This window comes from Hemiscyllium ocellatum, chromosome 19, assembly GCF_020745735.1.
Source record: "Hemiscyllium ocellatum isolate sHemOce1 chromosome 19, sHemOce1.pat.X.cur, whole genome shotgun sequence".
NCBI classification, from domain to species: domain Eukaryota; kingdom Metazoa; phylum Chordata; class Chondrichthyes; order Orectolobiformes; family Hemiscylliidae; genus Hemiscyllium; species Hemiscyllium ocellatum.
The window spans coordinates 65,153,402-65,173,444 of record NC_083419.1 but is presented as its reverse complement, the minus strand read 5'-3'; the positions used below and the strand labels follow the sequence as shown (position 1 = coordinate 65,173,444).

The following is a 20,043-nucleotide window of genomic DNA, read 5'->3' as shown; positions in this document are numbered from 1 at the left end:
ATGGACTGAACGGCCTGCTTCCACACTGTGGGCATTCATCGAAAAGTGCGGAAACACGTACCAAGGTCTTCAAGAGCAGCTTCTCCCTCACAGTAAGCAGGCTGATGAGTGCACCTCTCTCACATCAACGTTGCTCATTTGCCCCTGCACCTTGTGTGACTCGGCGATGGGTTGTGCCCGCCCCTGATGCACTTGTGTGAGGACTGGACAGCACGCACACCTCGCTGACCTGAGACAGCAACCAATCAGATCAAAGCCCTGCCGTGCTGGGGCTGGTGATCCTGATCCTGAGCGGTGGCAGTGCACACTCCAGGTTTTGCAGCCGTTACCTCAGCTGTTGTGGCTGTGATAGGCCAGTGTATCAGATTAAGGCATTCTACCTCAGCTGATGTGTGCTCCATTCTGTGTTCAACTGCGGAGTTGCTGTTACCATCAAAGGAAGCTCCTCTCTCTCTCTTTCTTTCTTTCTCTGTGTCTTTCCCTAACACTCCCCCCAAAACCCTTCCTTCCATCTGGGAGACAAAGATCCCTTTGCCTGAGGAAGGGGGGAGGTGTTGTTAGAGAGGGCTTTTTGTTTAATTGTGTTTGAGTGAGAGAGAGAAAGAGCCGGCTTCTTGTCTCTCTCCCTCCCTCCTTCTCCCCCCCACCCCCCCTCTCCAATCTCGGTGGTGGCTCTCAGCTGCCCCCTTTCTCTTGTTGCCTGGACCGAGGGCTGGAGGCTGCCTCCTGGTCTATGTGAGGGTGGCCAGATCTCCGGCTCCCGCTGGATTCTCGCGTCTGGAGCTGCGACTCGATCCCAGAGAGAGAGGGGTAAGTGCGCGTCTTCCGAGCCGCGGCTCTCTCATTGCTGGGGGACGGGCCCGGCGCTAGCTCTCTGTCCCCCACCTCTCACCCCCAAGTGCGGCCCCGCGTCTCCCTCTCTCCCTCCCATTGTACACAGATTTTTTTTTAGTGTTTGTTGTGTGTGTGTGTTTTTTTAAAAAAATATAAATTAAAGCTCGGGAGAGATTCTTCTGGAAACACGTTTTTTATCAAAACTCCCGGCCCAAAATAAAAGGGGGATTTTTGTCCTCTGTGAGAGAGATGGGGATGGAGGAGAGGAGAGAGGGATTGTGAGAGGAGAAGAGGGAGTGGACAGAGGAAAAGAGAAAAGGAGCGTGGAGGGGAGTGAGGGATGTGAGCCGCAGCTGTTCACGTTATATATTACTGATCCGGGTGAAGGGACTGGGGGCATTCTAGTGAAGTTTGCCGAAGATACAAAGTTAGGTGGACAGGCAGGTAGTACTGAGGAAGTGAGGAGGCTACAGAAGGATCCAGACAGGTTGGGAGAGTGGTCCAGCAAATGGCTGATGGAATTCAATGTGAGCAAATGCGAGGTCTTGCACTTTGGAAAAAGAATACAAGCATAGACTACTTTCTAAACGGTGAGAAAATTCATAAAGCCAAAGTACAAAGGGAGCTGGGAGTGCTAGTCGAGGATCCTCTAAAGGTAAACATGCAGGTTGAATCTGTGATTAAGAAAGCGAATGCAATGTTGTCATTTATCTCAAGAGGGTTGGAATATAAAAGCACCGTTGTGCTACTGAGACTTTATAAAGCTCTGGTTAGGCCCCATTTGGAGTACTGTGTCCAGTTTTGGTCCCCACTCCTCAGGAAGGACATACTGGCACTGGAGCGTGTCCAGCGGAGATTCACACGGATGATCCCTAGAATGGTAGGTCTAACATATGAGGAACGGCTGAGGATCCTGGGATTGTATTCATTGGAGTTTAGAAGATTTAAGGGGAGATCTGATAGAAACTTACAAGATAATACATGGCTTGGAAAGGGTGGAAGCTAGGAAATTGTTTCCATTAGGCGAGGAGACTAGGACCTGTGGACACAGCCTTAGAATTAGAGGGGTAAATTCAGAACAGAAATGCGGAGACATTTCTTCAGCCAGAGGGTGGTGGGCCTGTGGAATTCATTGCCGTAGATTGCAGTGGAGGCCGGGACGCTAAATATCTTCAAGGCAGAGATTGATAAATTCTTGATGTCTCAAGAAATTAAGGGCTACGGGGAGAATGTGGGTAAGTGGAGTTGAAATGCCCATCAGCCATGATTGAATGGCGGAGTGGACTCAATGGGCCGAATGGCCTTACTTCCCCTTCTATGTCTTATGGTCAGAGTGGAGGGGATGACGACTGTGTAGGGAAAGGAGGGAGATTGGAGGAGAGTGAGTGGGAGTGGAGGGGGAGCAGGGTGAAGGGAGAGATTGGGGGTGGAGTGGAGGGAGAATGTCGAGGGGGGTATGTGGGAGTGGGGAAGGAAGAGCAGGGAGTGGAGGAGAGTGAAGGGGAGAGATGAGTGGAGGGGAAGAGGAGGGAATGGTGGAGGGAGAGTTTGGGGGCAGGGTGGAGGGAGAGTGTCGGGAGGGAGAGCAGGGTATGTGGGAGTGGGGAAGAAAGAGCAGGCAGTGGAGGAGTGGGAGGGAAGAGGGTTGGAGGAAAGAACGAATGGAAGGAAAGGAGGGATTGAATGGAATTGATGACATTCTGGGTTTTGGGGGGGGGGGGGAGATGCAGTTTACACTGGGCCACTGGAGCACAGGGGATTGAAGGTTATTGATGGAAAGAGTCAAAGGGGAGGTAAGGGGCAATTTTTTCACCCCTTAATTTTCCTGGAACACATTGTTCTGATTTAGGATACACTGCTTGAGTATTGCTTGAAACAGCTTTAGTTATGACTTTCGAGAGTGGGATGAGAGCATGCTTGAGAATGGAGCATTTGAGGGGTATGGGTGGAGAGAGATTTGAGGTGGAAAGGAGTGGGGTTAAACTCTTCCATTGTGTGTGTGAGATGCTCAGAGTACAGCAGCAGGTCTTTATAAAGAGCACTTTCGGTAAGGTTGATGTATGAGAGCTGGGCTGTTTTATGAAGGCTGAACGCCTCGGAACATTGCTATATGCCATGTGTGGGAGTGGCTCCCTAAACTGGACGGGTCTAAAAGCTAGTGAGTTATCAAGCGGTTGTTCCTGACCCCTTCCTCCATCAACACCCCAACTCCCACATACCCCCACAACCTCAGCTTTGCCACGTTAGTTGTTATCGGGATCTCATTCTTAGCTGGAAGATGCACCATGGTCAGAAATTTGTATTTATCCAGCTGTGTATGTTAGTAATTGCATTTCTCTGCCTCTCAGTGTTGGGGTGGGTAATCTGTGCCAGGGTCATTGGGGAACTGTACTGGCATGGCTTGACAATGAATTGCTGTCTTAGTGGATGTGATGATGCAAAAAGTGACTTTTATGTTTTGTAACAGAAACATACAACCATGTGCTGCTTGTTTTGTGAAAATGGCCAGACCTGATTGACCTACCTGACTAGAAACACTGCAGTTTAGTGATCTGCTCCACAACATCCTGTGTTGCCAGTGTTCAGGGCACAGACCGGGAATTCTATTTGGAATCTGGGAATCCCAGCTGATTAGGGACCTCTTTTGCTTTTTTTTAATTAGGTGCTTGTCACTATTTCCTGCATTGAAGCCACTGGTTCCTGCAGTCAAAATAAATAAAAGCTTAAACTTCTAAGTACTTTAAACCCTCAACACTGAAGGAAAACTTGCTTTAAGCATGCTAGCTTTACCTACATTGTTACAGATAAGTATTTTATCCACGGTCTACTAAAAATAGAGGTACTTTTCTGCCAGATTTATCATGTTTTAGCTTTGACACACAAATAATGTGGAGAGCTGGTATTTTTAAGTTCCAGCGAGTTCCCTTTGTATCAAAGCACTGCTGGCAAATTAGGAGCCTAGTATATAAAAAAAGGAATGCCCAAAACATAGGTATTCCTAACAATTTGCATCATAAGTATGATTGTCTTTGAATCTTGTAGCAATTAGAGATCTGCTTGTATAAGGAATGACAACTGGCTTCTTGAAGGAAAGCCGAGAAAAGATACAGGCTAATCTTGGCTATAGCTGTTGTGGTTGGGTATCACTGGGTTGTGAGACGTTTATAGGGCAACTTCTTCAGTGGTAGCAAGTTCTTTTTTGTCAGGCTTTTAGCTTTTTACATCGTCAACCATCGCCAAGTGTTGTCTAATGTGTGAATCCGCTAACAACTTGGGCAAATGCGCCTAGAGGTGGGTGGAATCGAGAGGAGTGGGCTTGGTAGGATTGAAATAATTATTTGTTAATGAACCTATTCAAACATTTGGTAACGTACCTAGGAGGTTGCATAACATGACGACAGGTGGGACTTGATAGAAGTACCACTGCATCGCAAGACCTTTGTAGATCTGAGATGTTTGTGGTTTTGAGTTATCATTCAGAATCACTTTATTTCTTTAAGGATGCATGTTTATGCTAACAAGATTGTGATGTCAATTGTGAGGGCTGATTGGTTGGTAGGTCTGACATAATTAGTATCAGTAAAGATCTAGGTAAAGGTTCTGTTAGCAGACATTTCACTTGACCTTGGAGCCAGGGAGGTAAAATTGACAATATTTAGTTGATTGACTTACTCAACTTTTGGTTCTGTTGAAGTCGACGGAGCCTGTCAGTTGGTTTACATGTAAGATGATCCTTCAGTAACCATTCTTAATTCTGCCCACTGCCTGACCATTCAAATGTGGGTATCGTTATAATCTGAGCCTTGTCCCACTTCAGTGCAAATGTATTTTCAGCCTGGAATGATGGGAGCTGAGCTCACAGCACCCGAATGCAGGATGCTGTGGTTAGTTATAAAGCTAAAAATCACACAACACCAGGTTATAGTCCACCAGAACTATAACCTGATATTGTGATTTTTAACTTTGTACACCCCAGTCCAACACCGGCATCTCCAAATTGTGGTTAGTTAGAGCACCTGAGATTTGTCTAGTATTAGCCTCCCCTTTGTACAGGCCATGTATCAGACCCATGCCTGCCTGTTCTGATGCCCTTCAGAATGTCAGCAGTTTGCATGATGAAGCAGTTTTTCGGGAGAACTGAATGTCTAGAAGCGATTCACAGCCAGGAAAGTACTCAAAGTTTGGGAATGTAGCAACCAGGGAACTTGGCAAAACTCCACGTTGCAATGTGATCACTGTGTTTGTTTCCTCTCTCTGGTGTTTGGTGAGTGACCATTATTGGTCAGGGTCAACTTCTCCGGTTGTCTTTGAATTAATTCCACGGCACCTTTTTAATATCCACCTGACCACAGTTGGTTTCAACTTCTCTTTTGAAATCAAGCACCTCTGATGGAGTGCAACACTGTTAGTGGGTGGCAAGGTGGCACAGTAGTTAGCACTGCTGCCTCACAGTGCCAGAGACCCGGGTTCAATTCCCGCCTCAGGTGACTGTGTGTGGAGTTTGCACATTCTCCCCGTGTCTGCGCAGGTTTCCTCCCACAATCCAAAAATGTGCAGGTTAGGTGAATTGGCCATGAGAAATTGCCCATACTGTTAGGTGAAGGGGTAAATGTAGGGGGATGGGTCTGGGTGGGTTACGCTTCGGCGTGTCGGTGTGGACTTGTTGGGCCGAAGGGCCTGTTTCCACACGGTAAGTAATCTAATCTAGTGCACTCAAGTGGTCAGTTTTTTTTCAATTCATGTGCTGACATAGGACTAACCCTAACGCTAACCATTGTAATTCAGAGGCGAGTTTGGGGAGTTGGGTGAGCTCTGAGACGTTTATTTCTCCACAAAAATTAATGTCTCACTCACGTAGATGATATGAACAGTTTCCAAAAAAGAACTTGCATTCTTTTCTGATTTGGTACTAAACTAGACAAGTGATAACTTGAGCTGTTTTAAGCCATGGCTAAGACTGGGAAAGGGAGTTTTGTGGAGGATTGGTATTGTTTATAACTGAAGATTGATCCACCTTTTTTACATTCATAACATTTTTAGCCACAAGTTATGCAAAGACGTAAAATGGTCATTTTACATCTCTCGTGGGCAACAAGGGACAATAAATGTTCTTGCTTCATATATAGTTATATAATTCTTTTCTATTTTCTATTCATTTTCTTGTTTATATTTTCTTCTGGTCTGATTTATTCTGTCTGTGCCCATCGCATTTCCAATGGACTTTGCTTTATAGTGCTCAGTGAATCCTGCTGCTCCCACCACAAAAACCCACACACACTCTGGGCTCCAATGTTAATCCGACACTGACTGACCTGTTGGGTGGCTGCAAGAGTCTGCACAGCACTATGCCAAAAGAGCAATGGTGTCATCCCTGTTTCATTGGTCAATATTTCTGCCCCCAACCACATGACAAAAGCAGGTTATCTGATCACTAGTGAATTGCCATCTGAAGGTTCTTGTGTGCAGATCGCCATGCAACAGAAAACCAAATCCTCCTTTCCTAAGGGAAAGCGAGAGGAACATTTACCATCGGCAACAATGTCTGCACACCCTCCTGAAGCTGCCGTCTAGTGATTAGGGCATATAACATGGCATTTTTGTGTCTTCTGCCTCAATTGGTGTAGGTTTTACCTGTAACTGGCTGCTTTTTTGCAAATTGCTGGTTATTAAATGTTGAATTAGAACTGTAACCCATGTTGCAACCTGATTTGGCAGAGCACAATACTCAATTAGCCTCCAATCTTCTACATAATCCACCTTGATGTGGAAGAATATTTCTCACGGAATCGACATTTAGTGTGAGAGCGGGAGTAAGGAGCTGTGTTTGGCTGACTGCTTTTGCGTTGAAAGCAGAAATCTGCAGAGGCTAAACTTCTTCACACGGGGTTTGAATTTCTGTGGGGCGTGGGTTTCTGGGTCCTCTATTGTTGACGGTATTCAAGACTTTGGATTCATATTTTTTTCTCAGATTCCAGTATGCTGTGACAGATGAGGCAGTCAGTCCAGACGATGGTCTGTGGAGTGGGGGAGGGTTTGGTTATGTATAGCTGAGCTGCAATACAAAGTAATCCTGAGATATAACCTATGCCTCGAGTGCTACAATGCATGTTGTCACGTGATAACATCCGGGTACTTGGTCTGTTTGCACATGGAACCTTAAAAGGGATGTCACACCAAAGGTCATAACACAGCAGTGAACAGCAGAGCAGGCCAAAGGGGCTGAATGGTCTACTTCTGCTCTTCTTACTTGCCTTGTGATCAGATGCATAGTTGGACTTGAATAAAAATATTCTGCTACAAAGAATGGATGAGTTAGCCAACGTTTCTTCTTTGCTACCCCCCAATTTAAAAAAAACTACAGGCACACTGAGTGCTTTACAATTGGCTTGGCTGGGTCTGGTGCTAATGAGGACTAATCAGCTATGGTTTTGTCCCAGATCTGGTCACCTACCATGCTGCAGAGATGGACTTTGGATTGGGTGTAGCTGCTATAATGGCCTGCCATCATTCATTGTTAGGGCTTGTGTGTGTGGAGCCTTGGCTGATGTACTGGAGTGACCTGGTTCATGTGGAAAGCCTGCTCCAACATGCCGATGTCACTGGCAGGGGAGGAAGGAAAAAAGATTCCTTTTTTTTTGTTCAATAACAAGGTCATGAAACACTGTGGCAAGGCGATTATTTTCAGTGCTCGCTCTTCTCTTTCTCAGTTCTTTTGATAAAACAGGCATCTAGGTTCGTTTAACTTGATGAGGAAAGTTGTCATTCTTCAAAAGGTGACAGTTCTTGATGTAGTGAAGAGGCCTATAACAGCTCCCTACCTTTGCTAGTGCTGTAATATATTTGCCGTTTGTCTTCCCAGTCCCTATCAGTTTTATATTGTTTCTCCGACGAGTAGATAAGACATGCTGCTTTGCCTGATGAATGACTTGACAGGCTATCTCCTGTTTCAGTACGTGGTCAGTGTAATGTGGTGTAAGCTCTATAATTCCCACTCTGCTGGTGTTTATTTTTCTTTAGAGCATATAATGCCAAGAGGAGTTTGTCAGAAATCCTTAAAATTGTTTCGACACTTTAGAACGAATGGAGAGTGTCTCTCTCCAATGGCTGAATAGCCAATACGCAGAGGGCATTGGTTTAAGGTAGTGTCAAGAGAGTAGTTTGGATTTTGAACGCACTGTCAGATCAGGAGGTAAAAGCAAAATTCATGTTATTTTCTTAGAAAGGGAATTGAATGGATGCTTGAAGGACAGCGGTTCTGGGACTGGGATAAATGGATAGCTCTTTGAAAGGGGCTGGTATAGACACAAGCAGAATGGCCTCCCATGTACACAGCCAATGTTGTGATTTTATAAGTCTCCCTGTTGCCCATTCCTTGAGGCACTGTTACTCAGTTTCACAGTCATACAGATGTACAGCACGAAAACAGACCCTTCAGTCCAGCTCTACCATGATGACCAGATATCTTGTTCCATTTGCCCCATATTCCTCTAAACCCTTCCTATTCATGTACCCATCCAGGTGCCTTTTAAATGTTGTATTGTACCAGGCCTCCTCCACTTCCTCTGGCAGCTCATTCCATACACTCACCACCCTTTGTGTGGGGGAAAAAAAATCCACTTGGGTCCCTTTTTAAATCTTTTCCCCTCTTGCCTTAAACCTATGTCCTCTAGTTTTGGGGGGTGGGGTAAGAGAGAGAGGATAAACCCTAGCTATTATTCCTATCCATGTCCTTCAGATTTTATAAACTTCATAAGGTCACCCCCTCAGCCTCCAATGCTCCAGGGAGAACAGCCCTAGTCTATTCAGCCTCTCCCTAGAGCTCAAATCTTCCAACCCTGGTAACATCCTTGTAACTCTTTTCTGAACTCTTTCAAGTTTCACAACATCCTTCCTATAACAGGGAGACCAGAATTGAACACAGTATTCCAAAAGTTGCCTCACCAATGTCCTGTACAGCTACAATACGACCTCCCAATTGCTGTACTCAAAGCATTGATCAATAAAGGCAAGCATACCAAACACCACCTTCGCTATCCTGTCTACCTGGTATTCTACCTTCAAGGAATTGGCCGATCCTGTTTCAATCTGTGGGAATGGTAACATGGTGACTAAAATTGCTTAAGAATCTGGAGGAGTTCTGTCTCCTAATAGCCCACCCTAGATGTGGCTGGCTGTTAGATAAAGTTAGGACAAGTCTGAATTTAATCTCCATCTCTTCCTTGTCTTGTCTTCCCACACAGCAGGTCTGTGGATTATTGGCAATGTCCAGTAAGCTGTTTATTATATTGTGAATCTCAACTGCTGTCTCTTAATGGATTTCTACATTTTCCCAGGGATGGATGTTAAGTTAACTGGCCTACATTTCCTGTGTTCTGTCTCCCTTCAATCCACCAGGACTTGTTCAGAATGTTTAGCAGATCACAATTATTGGATCCATTCTCGATGCAGCTAGTTGTTGAAGAGCCTGTGATGCAGGCCAGTAAGATGTTTATTAAGGGTAGCTGGAGATGGGGAACTTGAGCTGCAAATTGGCTATATTTAATTGAATGTTGAGGCATGTAATGACCTACTCTTGTTCCAATGACTTGCCTCAGTTGTGATGCCCTGCAATCAAATAGCTCACTTGTAGAGTTGTACAGCATGGAACCAGACCTTTTGGTCCAACTAGTTCACGCTGACCATCATCCCAAACTAAAGTAGTCCCACTTGTCTGCGCTTGGCCCATATCCCTCCCAATCTTTCCTATTCATAAACTTCTTCTAAATGTTGTAACTCTACTTGCATCCACCACTTCCATATACAAACCATTCTGTTTTTAAAAAAAGTTGCCTCTCATGTCTTTTTTAAATCTTTTCTCGTCTCACCTCAAAAATATGCCTCATTGTTCAGAACTCTCCCCATCCGAGGGAAGGCATCTTTGCCACTTGCCTCATGCCCCTCATGGTTTTATAAACCTCTTAGGTTGCCCTCAACCACCTCAGCTCCAGTGGAAAAAGACCCAGCCTATTTTTTTTATAACTCGAGCCCTCCATTCCCCAATATTTTGGTACCTTAATTCACGAATGAAATTAGCCCAATTGTTTAGTCCTGGATTGTAAAGTTTCTTGAGTGTTGTTGGAGCTGCACCCATCCAGGCAAGTGGGAAGTATTCCATCACACTCCTATCTTGTGCCTTGCGGGCAGACTTTGGAGAGTCAGGAGTTGTTACTCACTGCAAAATTAGTCTCTGATCTGGTCTTTAACCAGTTTGTATATGGCAAGTCCACGCCAATTGTATCCTCAATGTTGATAGTGAGAGTTTCAGGAATGGGAGTCCCATTGAGTGTCAAGAATAGGTGTTAGGGTCTTGTCAGCCATTACTTAGCACTGGTGTGAATGTTGCACTTGTATACTGACTGTCTTGCTGCATATGGACGTTGATTGTAATGAGCAGGTTAGATCAAGGGGAACCAGTTGATGTCATTTATCTGGACTTCTAGAAGGCCTTTGATAAGGTGCCACACAGGAGGCTGCTAGGTAAGATAAGGGTCTGTGGTGTTGGAGGCAAGGTGTCTGGCAGAAAGCAAAGAGTGGGGATAAAAGGGTCCTTCTCATGATGGAAGCCAGTGACTCATGGTATTCAACAAGGGTCAGTATTGGGACCACAACTTTTCACTTTTATACATTAATGATCTGGATGAAGGAACTGAGGGCATTCTGGCTAAGTTTGCAGATGATACAAAGATAGGTGGAGGGGAAGGTAGTATTGAATAGGTAGGGAGGCTGCAGAAGGATTTAGACAGGTTAGGAGACCAGGCAAAGAAGTGGCAGATGAAATACAATGTGGGAAAGTGTGAAGTCATTCACTTTGGTAGGAAGGATAGAGGCATGGACTATCTTCTAAATGAGGAGAAAATGCAGAAGTCTAAAGTCCAAAGAGACTTGGAAGTCCTAGTCCAGGATTTTCTTAAGGTAAATTTGCAGGTTCAGTCGATAACTAGGAAGGCAAATATGCTGTCATTTATTTCCAGAGGACTAGAATATAAAAGCAGGGATGGACTTCTAAACCTTAATTTTCTGGTCAGACCACATTTAGAGTATTGTGAACAATTTTTGGGCTCTTGTGATCTTAGTGCCAGCTCTCCTAACAAAAGAGCAGAATTAAGCCATTCAGCCATCGAGTGCCCTGTTAGTCAAGGAGTTCACTGTTGGTCTGATTCTCAGCTGCACTTTCCCTACCCCTTCTTTCCCCAAATAACTCCTGATTAGACATTAAAAGCCCGTCTGTCTCAATCTTGAATATTATTAATACTCCAGCCTTCACGACCTCCCTGCAGTAAAGGATGCTGCCCCTCAGAGGACACATCCTCCATCTGCCTTAAATGGGTGTCTCCTTACTATGAAATAACGCCCTGTTTTTCTAGTCTCTCTCACAAGGTCTATGCCCTCCAGACCAGTTGGTACCAGAGTAGAGTCCCTAACTTCCCATCATCATGATGCATGCCTCACAATGACACCCTACTCAGTGCAGTACCTCCCTATCCTATTGAAGGCACTGTTAAACTGGAACAGAAAAGGCTACGAGGACTCCATTATTTGATATTCTGGTGGGTGTCTAACTTCATTGAGGTCAGGCATGAGCAGTGAGTGCTAGATAAAATACAAAAGGTGTGAGCAGGAGTTGGATGAGTTCATTTTTATTAAGGGGGAGGGGGAAGGAAAGAGGAGAGAGAGAGAGATGGGTAATTCTTGAGGGGGGAGAAAAAAACAAATCCAGAACTGGAATTCCAAACTGGTGTCACTGGACTGGAAACGTTAACCCTGCTTTCTCTCTCCACAGATGCTGCCAGATCTGCTGAGTTGCTCTCAGCAATTTTTGTTCATGTGAAAAATATTTCTCCTTAGTTTAGGTGGCCTTTAATATTCCTGGTGAAACCGTGCCACCGATTTTTCAGCTTCCAACAAGTGAGTCAACTTTTATTTCCCCTTAAAATTGAATTATTGGGCACCCTCTAAGTAGGCCATTCAGCCTATTAAATCTGCTCTGCTGTTCAGGAAGATCATCTGATAACCTTCAGCTCCATTTTCCTGTGTTTCTCCCCCATGATCCCTCTTCTGATAAAGACGAAACTCTGTCTGGCCCAGCCTTGTATGTACTCAGAATTCCCACCTCGACAGCATTAACTGACTGGTAGAATCCCTACAGTGTGGAAACAGGCCCTTCAGCCCAATAAGTCCAAACTGACCCTCCGAAGAGTAACCCACCCAGATGCATTACCCTACCCCATTATTCTACATTTACCCGTGACCTAACCTACACATCCCTGTGACACTATGGGCAATTTAGCATGGCCAATCCACCCTAACCTACACATCTTTGGATTGTGGGAGGAAACTGGAGCACCCAAAGCAAATCCATGCAGACATGGGGAGAATGTGCAAACTCCACACAGACAGTCACCTGAGGCTGGATTCCTGGCACTGTGCGGCAACAGCATTAACCACTAAACCACTGTGCCACCTCAGAGTTGTTTAGCCAAGGTTATTTGTTTACTATTTCTCATGGTGCTCCCTTGAGATCTATCTGCTGGCTTGTTGCTGGCTTTCCGTACTGTTAACTCAACTGGAGTGTGGCAATCCTGAGGCACTGACATGCTGTAGAAAAACATCTAGTTTAAGATGTAGATTTAGGATTTATTATACATTTTGCACTGTACTCCAGTACATGTGGCAATGCCACCATTCCTGGCACCATACAAAGGCACCTAGGTATGAAAATAAAGAAATAAGTTTTTGAAAAGTTCATCGTGACTGTACTTAAAAAGAACTAAGTAGCAAAGTGAAGAAATGAAGTTGGAAGTTAAACATTACGTCCTTTCTTAAGCCATGGGCTTGCAGTTGCTTTCCCTGTGAGGGCTCAGTCTCTTGCCATCATTTCCCCCCACCCCCTGTGCTGGACCAAATCCTACCCAGGCTCCCCCAGCTGCTTTGCTGCTGACTTCCACCTTGGCGCAAGCTGGGCCCCTTTGGGGTGTACAAAACTCTCTCAGATCAGTTCACCCAAACCTTTGTTTCTGCTCTGCAGTTCCTACTTAAAAGGTTGAAAGTTTTGAGGTTAAAAGGGCAGCACGCAGCAAAGAGGCAACGAATTGTTGAAATTCCAGAAGGAAAGATTAAAGCAAAATCTGAAAATCCTCACTCTCTACCTCCCTGTTAGCCACGCAGGCATGTGCCGTAAGTGTGCTAACGGTGATTAATGTAATTTGCTGCTTTTGGTATCTTACCGAGGAACGTTAACACAGAGGCATTACTGAATTGGAGGAATTCTTTCCTCAGAATAACAGAATGAAAGGGGACTGAGGTTTGGCTGTGCTGAATAATTCTGCTGCAAACCCCCTTTTGACAAGGAGGTGCATTAGCCACGGGAAATGCAGGGTTACAGCGAAAAGGTAGAGGGGCTTGGGTCTGAGTGGGATGCTCTTCGGAGGGTCGGTGTGGACTCTGGGCCGAATGGCCTATTTCTGCACTGCAGGGACTCGATAAACTGCTCCTCGATAGAAAGGTAGAGGTGCCTGCATGCCTGTTTGTGTTCTCAATGCATACAGCATCCAGCAGATGTCGCTCTGTCGTGCTTAGCCACAAAGCATTTCTGGATTTATATATTTTTTTAGAAAAAGGTTGTTTCACAGTCCAAATTCTTCTAACTGGCATAGTGTGTTTTCCAATGGTGCGTGGAGATGAAGAACCGATGGTCAGGCTGGTATGCGTGGTAACAGATCATGTGACAATCTTTTGGGAATACGTCCAACTAGAATTGGCACAAAGGTCAAGGCATTGGGGGTGGTGATTAGTCCTGGGAACTTGAAGCTCACTAGGGCAATCATGTGTGTCTTTTTCAATGTGTCAGACAGTTAACAGCAAGAGGAAAGCACGCTATGTAAAAATTAATAATGGCACGCACGCAACTTCAGCTCCTGGTGGGCTTGTTTGGATTTTGACCCAATTTCCAATTGCTTTGCTAAATGAAACTTGCTGACGCATTGAAGGCACAGCATATGGAATCCTTAAGGTGAAACACAGTAGGTTTTGTACTGGAAGATGAATTTAAATTTGAATGCAGCACGTTATGAATCACTTGGCGGAGCAGCGCTTTGAGAAAGTAGGTGGATTTTAATAAATGCATTTCCCCTAACTATTTAATCCAGGCAATACAGAGCCTGTGAAGCAGAATGCAAAAGTAGACGGGTGTCTAAAGAGTGAAGAGATGAACAAAAATAGATCAATTGCTCAAACTGCGGCGATTCCTGCTTCTCTTGAAAACAGGATCTAGAAACACTCGGGGGAAATAAGACCAGCTTCCCAGGGGCTATGATGAAAGAATAACTGACAGATATTCTCCCAGTTTTGGAGCACGTTGAATTGAGGAGTTCTCAGACATTCAGATCTGGTATTGATAATGGTCGTTGGAATATGGACTTCTGGGATCCCTCCTTGCTTTGTGCTCTCTCAGCCTGTGTCATCTGACTATTCTAATCTTGACTGAAAGGCCTTTCTCATTCCACGGGGGGGGAAATGAGATTTGCATACTGTGCCCTGTAGCCTTCATGGCAAATGGCACCAATACTGACCTACACTCAGCAGATAACTGCATGCAGTTGCCTCTAACTCCAAGAAGTCGTGTGTTCCCTCTGAATGGCAGGGAGAAACTCAATAGTCAGGTTTTTCCCCCCCAAGTCCCTGGACTATCTTGTGCAAATGAGTGCGATGGGTCTTTGCAGTATGTTGCTGCTGGTTTAATACTGACGTCTGTACAATTCAAACACCCAGAAGCCCCATTCTAACTGACTTACCTTGGCTTCTGGTTCCTTTGTTCCCCAAATTCAACTTCAACAACATTTCTAAATGCCTCCGTTGCCCTGTCCCTCCCTAGGCTGCACAGTCTAAATTACTTAATGGATTGATGCAGTAATTCACACAGGATCTGTACACTGAGTATGTACTCCAAATGCATCAATACAAATGAATCAGTTATAGAGTTATGGAATCATACCGTATAGGAACATACCCTACGGTTGGCATGGACTGGTCAGATCATGTTGCCAAACTATCAACTAGTCCCACCTGCCCGCACTTGGTCCATATCCTTCCAAATATTTCTTATTTATGTACTTATCTGAATGTCTTTTAAACTTTGTAACAGTACCTGCATCTACCAGTTCCTGTAGAAGTTCATTCCACACATGATGATTTAAAAAAAACTCGTCTGTCTTAAATCTGTCTTTTCTCACCTTAAAAATATGCCTCCTAGTTGTGAAATTCACCACCCGAGGAAAAAGACACTTGCCATTCACCTTGTCTACACCCCTCATGACCTTATAAATGTCTTAAAGGTCATGCCTCAACCTCCAAAACTCCAGTGAGAAAAGTCTCAACTTCTCCTTATAACTCAAACCCTCCATTCCTGGCAATGTCCTGGTAAATCCCTTCTGAACCCTCTCCAGTATAATAATATCCTTCCTATAACACGGAGACCACAACTGGACACAGTACCCCAGAAGAGGCCTCACCACCATACTACATGACCTCAAAATCGCATTCGTAAAATAAAACAGCTTACATTTTTGCTTGAACAAAAGTAAGCATCGTAAGGTCCTTTTCACAGTGGAAATAATCAAATAACATTTGGCCTGAGACACTTTCCCAAGATGTGGACACTTGGTGAAACCAGCATTTGTCGTTTATCCCTAATTGCCTTTGAACTGTGCAACTTGCTAGGGCCATTTCAGACAGCAGTTGAGAGTCGGCCATGTTGCTGTGATTCTTGGAGTCACACCAGACCAGGTAAAGATGACAGGGTTCCTTCCCTAAAGGACATGAATGAACCAGATGGGTTTTTAACCTAAATTGTTTGTAGCTATGGTCACCAACACTGAGATTAGCTTTATTGACATTTTTCTAATCAACTTGCTCTGAAATATTTTTACACACCTTTAGGGCAGCTGTGTCTTGAACCTGTGCCTCTCGGCTCAGAGCTGGGGACATTACTACTGTGCCACAAGATGCTCAGATTTGCTTTTAAAGATCTTTTCAATCAACCTGTTTAGACCCACAGATCCTGAGATTGGATTTGAACCCCTAACTGTAGGCTTTAGCCTGGGCCCCTGGTCTACCATTGGATGACATCGCCACTACATCATCTCTTCAAGAACAAGTTAGGTGACATGATCTGAATCTTTGATAGAAATGTAAATTTTAAAACAGCACAGGGATTAAGGGATTTGGGGATGGAATGGGACAGAAGCTGATTTTTTTTTTTCCCCTAAGATCTGGAATGCACAAGCCTGAATTGACAGAGCACGGATATCTTGGAGGGCTGTGAGATGATTAAAGGATAGGCAAGACTATGGAAGGATTTGAAAAGGAGGAAAGTTTAAGAATTGTGCTGCTGGACCAGAAGGCAGGGAAGTTAGCAAGTGGAAGGCAGGAACTCGGGCAGCAGGGTACACTAGAGCCCAAAAGTGAGGATCTGGAGTTCGAGTGCTCAGGTTTGAAACTGGGGACTCTGGGCGCAAAATTCTCTCTTGTATTTGTTGGTTTTTCACTTATGGTAGTTTTCCTGTTGGGAATAGAAATCTGATGGTTCGCTGGTTGGTCTACTTCCTGGAGACAGAAGGTGGGTCATGTAGAAGTATGTCTGTGATGCCTTTAAGGTTCAGAGAACTGTGATGCTTTCTCAGAATTGTCTTTTATTTTGGACAGGATGTTGAAGGCAGGCTCTGAATGTTATAATGGATTAAAGACCTCCTATAGCCCCTGGTTAAAAGATCTGGTGGTTAGATCCATGTTCATCCCCCTCAGACAGCATCACTGAAGCTCATTGCTCATGTTGCTGTCTCTGGGATCTTGCTGTGTCTTTCCCATCACAACAATGACTCCACTTGACACACACTTTATGGGAAGGAAAATGCTCAAGCATGCTATCGTTGCAGGTTCTTTTCCCGTTCACCAGTTGCAGGAGTGCTTCCTGTATGTCCATCCACGTCCTGGGGCCTTAAGCCTGTTAATACTGTAGACTTGACCTGCCATTTTAGTGGTCTGACCAAATGTACTAGTGATCTGATCCCATCCTGAATTGTGTTCAAGTTGGACTCTCAAAATGCCTTCAAACTACTACCATTTTTCTTTGCAGCTGGAATTTCCAATATGCTTCAACATTGCTCAGAGTTGATCAGCTCAGCAGTTGCTTGAAGCGTGAAGGAACTGGATGCGGAGGAACATGGCAGAAGCACCCCCCCAACCCCCCCTCCAAACATCTGTTCCAGCATTCAATTAGATCTCGACTGATCTGTATCCCAACTCCCATTTGCTTAGCTTTGTTCCTCTATTCCCCAGTTATCCTCACCCAGCAAAAGCCACCGTCTCAGATTTGAAAAGGTGATTTGAGGAACATTGAAGATGGCTGCTCCTTGGATTTTTATTTTCCATTCCTGAGTGGCCGAGGTCCAAGTTTAAGATTGAGAACACCCACCCAACCGCCACCACGGAGCCACAATGGAGCACCTTGCTTCTCTGGTCCCACGCAATTGAATCCTTTTGTTCGTTTCGAGCACTGCTATTAGCAATTTTTTTTTCTCTTCTGTCTCTTTTTCTCTTCTATACACCCCCCCCCCCAACCCCCCGAACCTTCTAACTATGAAGTGATGGAGTCCGGCTTTGTGAATCCTGACCTTTTCATGTTAATGCTGTCAGCCCTGCTGGTTTTGCTGAGTTTGCACCTCAACTGTTGGAAACTGTCGCCAAGGTACAATACTCAGAAGCGATGCAGTAGTCCCGACAGGATCTGATCAAGTATTCACACAGCAACAAGTATCACTTACTTTTTCAGTTTCTACTTTGTTTCTGTTTCCCTTTTGAGCTAAAGGGCAAGCAATCCATCAGCCAGGAGGTAGGTTGAAGGCTCTTACCCCTGGGCTGAAGGGACCAAGTTCGAGTCCCACCTGCCCCCTGGGTATGCCATAACATCTCTGGACTAATTGTTTAAAATAATTATCTTGGTACAAATCAAAACTTCTCCAGTCCTTGTTTCCAAGGGTTGGACCATGGGATTCGATTGGCTGGGTATGTGTTTGTGTGAAAAAATATTGTCATTTGCTTTTTGCCAAGTGGCTGACCAGGAGATTCTCCCATTCTTGTAGAATCTGCACAGTGCTGAGAGATGCTTTTCAACCCATTGAGTCTGCTCCGACCCTCTGAAGAGCATTCCACCCCATCCCTGTAAACCTACACTTACCAACATCAACCCACCCACCCCTGCACATCTCTGGACATGATGGGCAATTTCCCCCAGCCAATCCACCTAACCTGCGCAGCTTTGAACTATGGGAGGAAACCGGAGCACCTGGAAGAAACCCACGCAGACACTGGGTGAACGTGTCAATTCCGCACAGAGACGTTGAGTCTGAGGACGGAATCCGGTTCTCCGGTGCTGTCAGGCAGCAGTGCTAACCACTGAGCCACCGTGCTGCCACCAGGCAACAGTGAAAGGACTTGCAAGCTGATGATCAAATGTTTGGCTACATCTACAAGTGCGCTGTCGCTGGTCAAGAGTTGGCATGGGACTAGAACCCAGAGCTCTTGGCCCTGAGGCAGGGTTCCCACTCACCACATCGCAAGACCTCCCAACATCCACCTACTGGCTTTTAGTCATTTTTGCACTGGGATAACTAAGTCACTTCACTCCTCCTCCGCTCTTAGTCTCTCATAATTAACATTGGGTGCGTTTGGGGCAGGTGAGAATTCAGTCACATAATCAGTCCACAACTTTGAGCAACTTCCTTCTCCCAGTTACTGTGGCCCCTCGTTGCGCTGTAAGCCTTTGCCTTGCCAATGTGCTAAAAATTGACTTTCAAAAATTTTCTTGCTTTGTGTGTTGTTATTTGGAAACTGAGGCACTCTGAGGTCCGCGTGAGTTCACTTCACTGTGCTTAGTGAGCATTGTCATTTTATCAATCATGCATATAATGGGCAGTCGGGAGAAGGGACTATTCTGAATGGTCTCCATGGAGACACAAGAGTTTTTGATACTGTTTTCTCAGAAGTGACTGTCGAGTGGTTATGTTAAAAGGAGTGTTTTATCAATGCGGCTGATCATTCGGATTGCTTCCACTGTCCTCCCCTGTATTTGTCCAAACTTAATCTTGCTCAATGAAGATCACCGTGTTTGGGGAGGCAGTATGGTATTGGTGATCGACTGTTCATCCAGTGACCCAGGTAATGTTCTGGGGACTCTGGTTTTAATTCTGCAATGGCAGATGGTAGTTTGTGAATTCAATTAAAAAGAAAACTCTGGAATTTGAGTTTCTTGAATCCATTGTTAATTGTTGGAAAAACCCACCCGAAGCCTTTTAGGGAAGGAAACTGCCTTCCCTGCCTGGTCTGGCCTAAATGTGACTCCAGACCCACAGCAATATGGTTGACTCTTAATTACCCTCTGGGCAATTAGTGATGGGCAATAAATGCTAGCCTAGCCTGAGATGCCCCTATCCTGCGAATGAATTTTAAAAAAGAAAGATGCATTTCTGATTGGTAAAGGCTGTTATTGCCAGCACCTTCCCACCATCACTGCATACCCATCTCTACAATATGTGCTGCACCTTTTGCCTCAACAGAGGTGGGAATAAATTCTAAGCCCTTACATCAAAAAGCACTCGCACTAAAGTGAACACATTATTGGGGAAACTTAGGGTCATGTGAACATCAGCAAGCAGACAAAATTGGAGGGTATAGCAATTGGAGGGTGGTGGGATCAGAGGAGATGGGGAGGGAAGAGGGATTTGCAGTGTCCCTCAGCACATACAGGTGAAGGGGTAGAAGTGAGACATGGTCCATGTTGGAGGGGACTTGTTTGTTTTGGATGATGTGAGATTTGATTCTTTTCCACAGGATAAACTGCAGTTTGGTGCAAACTGAAATACTGCCAGTGACTTTGTAATCAGATCAAGTGTTTGGAGCAGAATAGGGGAGAATATTGACTCGTACTTCTGATTTTAAAGAATAGTGCTGAAGTATTTGGCAGTTAGGAGGATAGCCTCTACCTAGGAGTTGGGACATCTTGTTGCAGCTGTACACTATGTTGGTGAGACCACATTTGGAGTACTATGTGTAGTTCTGGTTGCCCTACTATAGAAAGGATATTACTAAATCAGAAAGAGAGCAGAAAATAGTTTGTTT

The 20,043-nt window shown here is 44.9% G+C and overlaps 1 protein-coding gene across 1 annotated transcript in view; it reads left to right on the top strand.

Moving 5' to 3' along the window:
* Positions 1-418: 418 nt before the first annotated feature.
* Positions 419-20,043, top strand: part of large1 (LARGE xylosyl- and glucuronyltransferase 1) — a 527,618-nt gene continuing 507,993 nt past the window's right edge. Inside the window, exon 1 of the mRNA XM_060840013.1 lies at positions 419-810. The gene's annotated coding sequence lies outside the window, so the exon portion shown is untranslated. The remainder of the gene's footprint in view (positions 811-20,043) is intronic.